Raw genomic sequence first — 9,450 nt, 5'->3', positions numbered from 1 at the left:
AAGGAAGCTGGTGATAGGGAACCCAAGGTTGAATAAGGATATTGTTGATGTGTTGTGAGATTGTTAACCATTGTCATAGGGCAACATGTGTACTGACTGTTAAATGAGAAACTATTTTGTTCTGTGAGCCTCATCTTAAGTGAGAATAGCAGCACAATCGGAAGAGCGTAGTCAATGTCACTGAACTGTGCATGTAGAAATTTTTGAAATGGTGTATCTTTGGCTATGTGTATTTTCACCAAAAAAAAAGGTGGAGAAGTTAGAGGGTTAACATGTTGTGGGGCTGTTAACCAATGTCATAAAACAATGTGTACTACTGTTTCATGAGAAACTATTTGTTCTGTAAGCCTTCATCTGAAGTACAATTAAAAAAAAAATGTGGAGACAAGTGCGTATGGATGCTAACTAGCCAAAGATATTGTTACTGTCTCTCAGCTCCAAACCTGCCTGTCTATACCCTGAAATACTGGAGTTGGGACCCTGCAACCCACATTTCTGCTTTGCCAGCAGGTTCTATGTTGAGCTCTGCCAGTAGGGGGCACCTGAGGGAGACTGTGATGCTGGAGGGGAAGAAGGGACTTGTTCCTTCTTGTTACTCTTAGTTCCTATGAGAGTCAACCTAGCAATGCCCTTTCATCCTGGTAGAAGCAGTGCCTTCCTGTACTAGCAGCTGAATTTAGTTTGCAGTTTTCCCAGCGATTACAGAACCAACTTTATCATGCCCCACCTCAAAGACACCAGCACCAGCCCACTGGTAAGTCTTCCTCAGAGGTCTGAATTTTAGCTCCACAGGGCCTCTCTTCTAAGCTTCTAAGTTTTAATAGTTCCAACCTCATTTATTTGTTCCCTCAACCCTGGTAGGGGCTTACATGTCTGCTTCCTGCAGTTGCTACCTCCATAATAGTTCAGTTTTCTTTTTACCCTTTCAGTAGCTAGTTAACAACATTTTACCTAGGTTAACAATTGTTTGTATTAAATTCTCTCTGTTAAAATAACTGATGTGGTTTCTGTCTCCTGATTGGACTCTGACTGATACAGCACCCTACAGTAGCCAATCACAGCACTATTCTCTTTCTAATTCTTTCCCCTAGAGTTGCAGGCTGAGTAGGCACATGATCTGCCTTCCAAGTTATTGAAGATGACAGTTTTGCCAGATACCTTGCTACAGCCTAACAGAGCTCTCCAGCTGTCTAGCTTGGTATATCTGTTTCCACGTAACCCAGTACTTGACTATTAATCCAATGCCATATATTTTTGTTTTTATTACATTAGCACCCCACTTTTGGTATAAATTTCTCTTTTAATTAGGGTCAGCCAACTACTGTAGTAGTCCCTAGGTGGTGCAAATAGTTTGTGCTTGACTGCTAACCTAGAGGTTGGTGGCTTGAACCCACCCTATGGTACTGTGGAAGAAAAGGCCTGGCAGTCTGCTTTCATTGTTACAGCCAAAAAACCCTATGGAGCAGTTCCACTCGGTAACACCTGGGGTTGCCAGAAGTTGGAATTGACTTGACGGCAACCAACAACAACTGCTGTAGTAAACAACCTCCCAAACTTAGTGGTTTATATAATAGAAGTTTATTTTTTTGCCCACATCAAAGTTCAGTACCAGTTCGTCATTGGAGGGTGAGCTCTGTAGCTGCACCATCTGCTAGTTTCTCAGTCTCCTCCACTCTGCTTGCAGATGGGAAAGAGAGCAAGGACTGTCTGTCACCTGAGAGTTTTATGGACCAGCCTGGGAGTAGCACCATTACTTCTACTCACTTTCCATTAGCCAGAACTCTGTCACGTGGCCACACCTATCTGTAAGAGAGGCTAGGAACTGTGGGTATTAGTGAGAATGAGTAGTTTACACCACAGCTAAGTGGGTTGCCGGTGACATTGAAGACAGAAGTTTTAGGGGTGTGATGATAGAAGCCAAATTGTAAAAAGTTAAGAAATGAATGTTGTTGTTATGTGCTGTTGAGTCGATTCTGGCTCATAGCGACCCTACGTGACAGAGTAGAACTGCCCCACAGGGTTTCCTAGGCTGAAATATTTATGGAAGCAGACCACCAGGTCTTTTCTCCCACAGAGCTGCTACTGGGTTTGAACTATCAACCTTTCGGTTAGCAGCCAGGTGTTTAACCATTGTACTACCAGGGCTCCTTAAGAAATGAATAGGTGACAAGAAAGTGATAGCTACTCTTTAATTTGACCCTGATGAGAGAGAAAAAGATAAACCTGAAGCTAGAGTGAGGCGGTAACTAACCATGGAAAGCCGTTTTTGTTAGTTTAAATTTTTTGTTTTGTTTTGTTGTGTAATTGATAGAGGAGAATTGAGCATATGTTTCTAGTCTCAATGAACAGGAAGAGGGATAGGGCATGAGTGTAGGGTTGGCCATGGGCAGAAGGAGGCTCACATCTTTAAGACGAGAGGAAGGAACAGATGCAAAGAGACAAATTACGAGGTGCAGAGGAGGGAACCTGAAAATAAAGTAGGATGCTTTGGTCTCTGTAAAGTGACAAAGGGCAAGAAAAGGGTTAGTGTTGCAAGAGGTCCCCATTAAGGTGGGACAGCAGGAATTTGTACTGGAACCGGTATGTCCAGTTTTGTGACAGCCAGATTTCATAGCCAAGGGGCAAGAGGGAAGGAAACACAATGTGGTTCACCCCAAGGTGAGGATCATCAAATTCAGAGCATTGGGCACCAAGAGAACAGCTGAGCAGCCTTTGGCATGTGTACCAGTTAGTGACCCTTGAAATCACTGTTGGTGGTTTTCTACACCTCCCATTGTGTATTTTGATGTCCTTTCTTACTCCTATCCTAGTCTACAGCTTTCTCTTTTCATATAGTTTCCCTTATATTTTCCCTTATAGTAACCCTGGTGTGGTGGACAGATCCTAAGGTGACCTCCAAATGACTCCTGCCTCCTGCTATCCATGCCTTTGTGTGATCCTCTCCCCTTGAGTATGAGCAGGACCTGTGTCTTGCTTCTAATCCATAGAATATGGCAAAGGTGGTGGGATGTCACTCCCTTTACATATATAATACATTATGTAAAACTCTATCTTAGCAGACCGGAGCTAGAGACTACTTGTGGGTTTGAAGTAAGCAGCCACATTGGAGAAGCCCACATGGCAAGGACCTGCTGGTGGCCTCTAGAACCTGAGGGCAGCTTCTAGCTGACAACCAGCAAAAATCCCAGGCTGTCAGTCATACAGTCACAAGGAGAACAAATTCTGCCAACAACGTGAATGAGCTTGCAATTGGATTCTTCTGCAGGTGAGTCTTCAGATGAGAACGCAGCTTAACTAACACCTTGATTGCAGCCTTGTGAGACCCTGAGCAAAGAACCTAGCTAAGCTGTGCCTGAGCTCCTGACCTATGGAAACTGTGGGATACAGGCTGCAGTGTGATGAATTGCTTTTGTGTGGCCTTTCTCACCATGGTCTTGTAACTCCCATCCAAGTGACTGGGCGGGACTGCGCAAATAAGGTAGTCGTGGTCCACCAAGGGGACTGGTCAGTTTTGCCATCCCACTGGGCTTGAAATGAGCCACCCCAGAGGTGGCAGGAAGAGGATCCCCCCACCACCAAGGAAGAACAGCCAGGAGCAGAGAGCGCGTCCGTTGGACCCAGGATCCCTGCGCTGAGAAGCTCCTGGAACTAGGAAACAGAGAGAGAAACAGAGAGAGAAAGAGAAAGTGATCTGTAACCCTGAAGAGAAGTGGTGGCAGGAGAGACCAGTGGGAGAACAAGCACTGGCCTTCCTGTCCCATGAAGCAAGAAAGCTGAGTGCCTGGGGTGCCTCTGGGATTTATTGGCAGGGGCTAAAAGAACTTTGTAACACTTGTCTGAACATGGCAGAGGCCTAGTGCCAGAGAGAGGTATGCCTGCGAGCATAGCTGAAAAGAGCCCATCCTGATGGAAGAACTGTATCCTGAGTGTTCCTGAGCCTGAACTGTAACCTGTTACTTCCCTAATAAACCCCGTAATAGTGAGTATTGTCTGTGAGTTCTGTGTGGCCATTGTAATGAATTATCAAACCCAGCAGAGAAGTAAAGAGTGCTGTGGGAGGGACAGTTGGTATCAGAACTGGTAAAGATGGCAGAGAGTGGAGGCATGTCTGACCTCTGCCTCATAGGAATCAGCCTTGGGCTGTTGAATCTTGATTCTCCTTCCCCCTTGTGAAGAGAGAGGAGGTCAGGCTCTGCCCCCACGACATTTTCACACAGGCATACCTCGGAGATATTGCAGATTCAGTTCCAGACCACTGTGATAAAGCAAATATCACAATAAAGCAAGTCATACATTTTTGTTTCCCAGTGCATATAAAAGTTATGTTTACACTATACTGTAGTCTATTAACTGTGCAGTAGCATTATGTCTAAAGAAAATGTACATACCTTAATTAAAAAATACTTTATTGCTAAAAAACGCTAACCATCATCTGAATCTTCAGCGAGTCATAATCTTTTTGCTGGTGGAGGGTCTTGCCTTGATGTTGATGGCTGCTGACTGATCAGGGTGGTGGTTGCTGAAAGTTGGGGTGGCTGTGGCAATTTCTTAAAATAAGACAACAATGAAGTTTGCCACATTGATCAACTCTTCCTTTCACGAAAGATTTCTCTGTAGCATGTGATGCTGTTTGATAGCACTTTACCTACAGTAGAACTTCTTTCAAAATTGGAGTCAATCTTCTCAAACCCTGCCACTGCTTTATCAACTAAGTTTATGTAATATTCTAAATCCTTTGTTGTCATTTCAACAATGTTCACAGCATCTTTATCAGGAGTAGATTCCATCTCAAGAAACCACTTTCTTTGCTCATCCATGAAAAGCAACTTCTCATCCATTGAAGTTTTATCATGGGATTGCAGCAATTCAGTCACATCCTCAGGTTCCACTTCTAATTCTAGTTCTCTTGCTACCTCCACCACATCTGCAATTACTTTCTCCACTGAAGTCTTGAACCCCTCAAAGTCATCTTCCAAACTTCCAAACTTCCATGAATCATGAATGTTCTTAATGGCATCTAGAATGGTGAATCCTTTCCAGAAGGCTTTCAATTTACTTTGCCCAGATCCATCAGAGGAATCACTATCTAAGGCAGCTATAGCCCTACAAAATGTATTTCTTAAATAATAAGACTTGAAAGTTAAAATTACTCCTTGATCCATGGGCTGCAAAATGGATGTTGTGTTAGCAGGCATGAAAACAACATTAATCTCCTTGTACATCTCCATCAGAGCTCTTGGGTGGCCAGGTGCATTGTCAATCAGCAGTAATATTTTGAAAGGAATCTTTTTTTTTGAGCAGTAGGCCTCAACAGTGGGCTTAAAATACTCAGTAAATACTCAGATGTGCTGTCATCCAGCCTTTTTGCTCCATTTATAGAGCACAGGCAGAGTATATTTTAGCATAATTCTTCAGGCCCCTAGGATTTTTTGAACGGTAAATGAGAATTGGCTTCAACTTAAAGTCACCAGCTGCATTAGCCACTAACAAGAGTCAGCTTGTCCTTTGAAGCTTTGAAGCCAGGCATTGACTTCTCTCTAGCTATGAAAGAAAGTCCTAGATGGCATCTTCTTCCAATATAAGGCTGTTTCATCTACATTGAAAATCTGTTGTTCAGTGTAGCCACCTTCCTCAATTATCTTAGCTAGATCTTCTGGATAACTTGCAGCTTCTACATCAGCATTTTCTGCTTCACCTTGCACTTTCATGTTATGGAGACGGCTTCTTTACTTAAACCTCATAAACCAATATCTGCTAGCTTCAAACTTTTCTTCTGCAGCTTCCTCACCTCCCTCAGCCTTCACAGAATTAAAGAGAGTTAGGGCCTTGCTCTGGATTAGGCTTTGCCTTAAGGGAACGTTGTGGGTGGTTTGATCTTCTCTCCAGACCAATAAAACTTTCTCCATATCAGCAATAAGGCTGTTTCACTTTCTTATCATTCGTGTGTTCACTAGAGTAGCACTTCTAATTTCCTTCAAGAACTTTTCCTTTGCATTCACAACCTGGCTATTTGGCACAAGAGGTCTAGCTTTCAGCCTCTCTCAGCTTTTGACATGCCTTCCTCACTAAGCTTAATCATTTCTAGCTTTTGATTTAAAGTCAGAGATGTGCAACTCTTCCTTTCACTTGAACACTTAGAGGCCATTGCAGGATTATTAACTGGCCTAATTTCAATATTGTCATAACTCGGGGAATAGGGAGGCCCGAGGAGAGGGAGACAGGGGAATGGCTGGTCGGTGGAGCAGTCAGAACACACACAACATTTATTGATTAAGTTTACCATCTTATATGGGTGCAGCTCATGGCACCACAAAACAATTAACAATAGTAACATCAAAGATCACCGATCACAGATCACCATAGCAGATAATATAATAATAATAAAAAAGTTTGAAATATTGTGAGAATTATCAAAATGTGACACAGAAACACAAAGTAAGCACATGCTGTTGGAAAAATGGTGCCAACAGACTTGCTCAATGCAGGGTTGCCACAAACCTTCAATTGTAAAAAACCCAGTATCTGTGAAGCGCAATAAAACAAGGTATGCCTGTAATAATAATGTGTGTTGTTTCAACTGACAAAGATCTTGCTCAGTGACTCTTATTGCCCAGGCCTGAAAGTTGTTAGGAACAACAAAGGCTGGCCTAAAAATAAAAAGCAATGATTTCCAATGCTAGAATGGTGGAGCCATTGAAGCTCTATTTTTAGCAAGTCTCAGTTACCTGGGAAGCAGCATATGGCTCCTATAATTTTCCAAAGCATTAAAACATTAAAAGACTGAAGTGCCTGGGATAAGTGGGCTGGTCCCCAAACGAGCGTACTCACACTGCCAAAGGCAGACAGCAGACGGGCAAGTCAACCCAACAAGCTTCCAAAGGGCCCCGCCGGCATTCTACAATCATTTAGCCATTAGCAACAGTTAAAATATTAAGCCAAATGACAGAGGAGTTTCCACTACCAATTTATGATATCGAAGACTATATATTTTTGACAAGAGAGCATTTTCTAAGCAATTACTCCCTAGGGAAGAAGAAAAGAATCCTGAAACAAAACACTAGGGGCTGTTTCAGGCTAAAGTTCAAGTATGGCAAGAGAAAAAAAGGAGAAAAACATCTCGCTGTGCATGGTGCAAAGGGGACCCATGACACTTCCCTAAAATGCAGGATGAGAACCCTGCAGGAATCAGCACTTGGGCTCCCTAATCTAAGATCACCTCTGCACAACCCAGAGCACATAAATGTGCTTCATTGGTCCCCAGGAGGAAGTGTGGCAAGCCTGAAAGCTCACCACAACTAAGAAAGATAAAGGATAAGATTTCTTTGGTAGTGGACCCATAGCAAGGAAACTTGGGAGGAGACCTTGAAACAAGCTGGACCACCAGCTGCCCTAACAACACAGTATGTGCTTTCCACGGAGCCAGTCATGGGTTTTTCTCAACAAGTTCAATGCAAAGGACGTTTTGATTAATGGCTAATCAAGGGCCACAGAAAGATCCTCATATGTACAGTAGAAGTGGTCTAAGCACAAATACTATTGTATTGCCAGAATTCCCCTACGGATTGCATTGCAATAAATTTACCTATTTCTTTGTTGTTGTTAGGTGTCACTGAGTCTATTCCGACTCATAGTGACCCCAAGTGACAGAGCAGAACTGCCCCATAGGGTTTTCTTGGCTGTAATCTTTATGGGAGTAGATCACCAGGTCTTTCTTCCATGGAGCCACTCAGTGGGTTCAAGTTGCCAAGCACTTGGATAGCAGCTGAGCACTTAACTCTTTGCACCACCATGGCTCCTTCAGAGAAATACTTCCAAACATGTAAATATACTTTACAAAATGACAGAGACAACATCAGAGGAAACTCAGAGCAGCACTGACTCTCCCAATCACTCTTGACCATATGGAATGTGCTTTTTAGCAGGAGATATGAATAAGCAATAGCATTAAATACCAATTTCTGGCCTAGTTTGGGGAAACAAGACTTTGACATTAGAGTCATACATCATATGTTGTTTTCACTCATTCCACAAAGTTTCTTTTCTGCCCATTCTGGGAGAGATAGCATGCCAGGTGCTGGGTTACCACTGTGGATGAGACAGCCATAGTCTTCACTTTCGTGCTGGGGACACTGCAAACCACAAGTATGATTTGCATGGTCATTGAAGTTCCCAGTGGTGCTTCCTGAACCAGTACATGCCCTCTCCTCAAGCAGTGACCTTTCTCCTATGCTTCCGGAAGCATCCAAGTTAGTGCCGGGGAGGAAGGGAGGAAAGGGAAGAGGGAATTATGTATGGCTACAACAAATCAGACTTCTTTGCATTTTCCAGCAGACCAAATAAAGCAAAGATAAATAAGATGTCTCAAGATCCCCCGTAAAAAATAACTCCTTCCCGATTGGTGGTTTCTTCCAGCTTGTCTGTTAACCCCAGGAAAGTGAAGTTGCAACTGCAGTATGCAAGAATTATTTGAGTCAAGCATGCCATACCCCTCTACCTCCTAAGCAAGAATTCCTCAGCTACCAGCTAAGAGCCAAGATTTCCCAAGACAGGACCTACGACAGCATGGAGGGAAGTGAGTGGGCAAAGACTTAGCAGAGCCCAGGAAAGGCAGGGGGGCAATGGGCTAAGGATGGTGCTGCTGGAAGCATCGGAGCGAATGAGTCTTGATGGCTGCTACAGACTCCTAAGTCATCACCCCAGAAAGTTGTCCTACCTTATATATATAAATGGGTACACATACATTTGATAAATGATCAGCTTAGCCCCCCATTATCAGAAGGAAGCAACTGATAGCAGAGGAAAAATAAAATAATGTGTGTTGTTGTAAGCCTCTACATTTGTGGTAATTTGTTACACAGCAATGGAAAACCCAGAATTCCTGAAAACATTGGAGCCCTCAAGCATGAACCCTTGCATTAGGTGATACCTAGGAAACTCTGGGTCTGAGTGAAATTCCAGAACTGTGCCCAGGCAGAGAGCTGGGTGAGGGAAGCCAGAGGGTGTACCCACACCCATTGGGCACTCTGACTTCAAGGCAGTAGTTGAGAGGCCCCTGGCTTTCAAAGCAGATGTGCCTCCCCACCTCACCTGCCCTCCAACACGCCTGTCCAGTCAGTCTTCAGAGATGAGGGAAGCCTGGCCCTGGAATTACAGATTGCCAGAGGCAGATCACGAAGTCCACCGCCCGAATCTCAGCGCTTGGCACAGTGCCTGGCATACAGTGCATGCCCAACAAATGGTCTGATTGAAAAAGGGCAGAAAGAGCCCGTGCTGCCCCGAAAAGGGCAACTCAGAAGCGGCAGGGCCTGGCCAGGGTCCCGCAGCCGGTCAGGGCGGAGCGACCGCGGGCCAAGACCAGGCCTCAGGTCGGTGGGCACCGGGCCGGGCGCCATCTCCGGCCCAAGCGGAGGGGGAGCTGCGGCGGGAGGACGGCGCGCGACGGCGGCGGGC

The 9,450-nt window shown here is 44.4% G+C and overlaps 1 long non-coding RNA gene across 1 annotated transcript in view; it reads right to left on the bottom strand.

The window, feature by feature from the left end:
- LOC111820723 (uncharacterized) overlaps positions 1–9,379 on the bottom strand; it is a 24,795-nt gene extending 15,416 nt beyond the window's left edge. The window contains exon 1 of the long non-coding RNA XR_002824241.1: positions 9,088–9,379. This is a non-coding gene — a long non-coding RNA (uncharacterized LOC111820723). The remainder of the gene's footprint in view (positions 1–9,087) is intronic.
- Positions 9,380–9,450: the final 71 nt, after the last annotated feature.

Source organism: Trichechus manatus, unplaced genomic scaffold (assembly GCF_000243295.1).
Source record: "Trichechus manatus latirostris isolate Lorelei unplaced genomic scaffold, TriManLat1.0 scaffold00048, whole genome shotgun sequence".
In the NCBI taxonomy this organism is placed as follows: Eukaryota; Metazoa; Chordata; class Mammalia; order Sirenia; family Trichechidae; genus Trichechus; species Trichechus manatus.
Note: the sequence above shows the minus strand (reverse complement) of the source record. Positions and strands in the feature narration are given on the sequence as shown.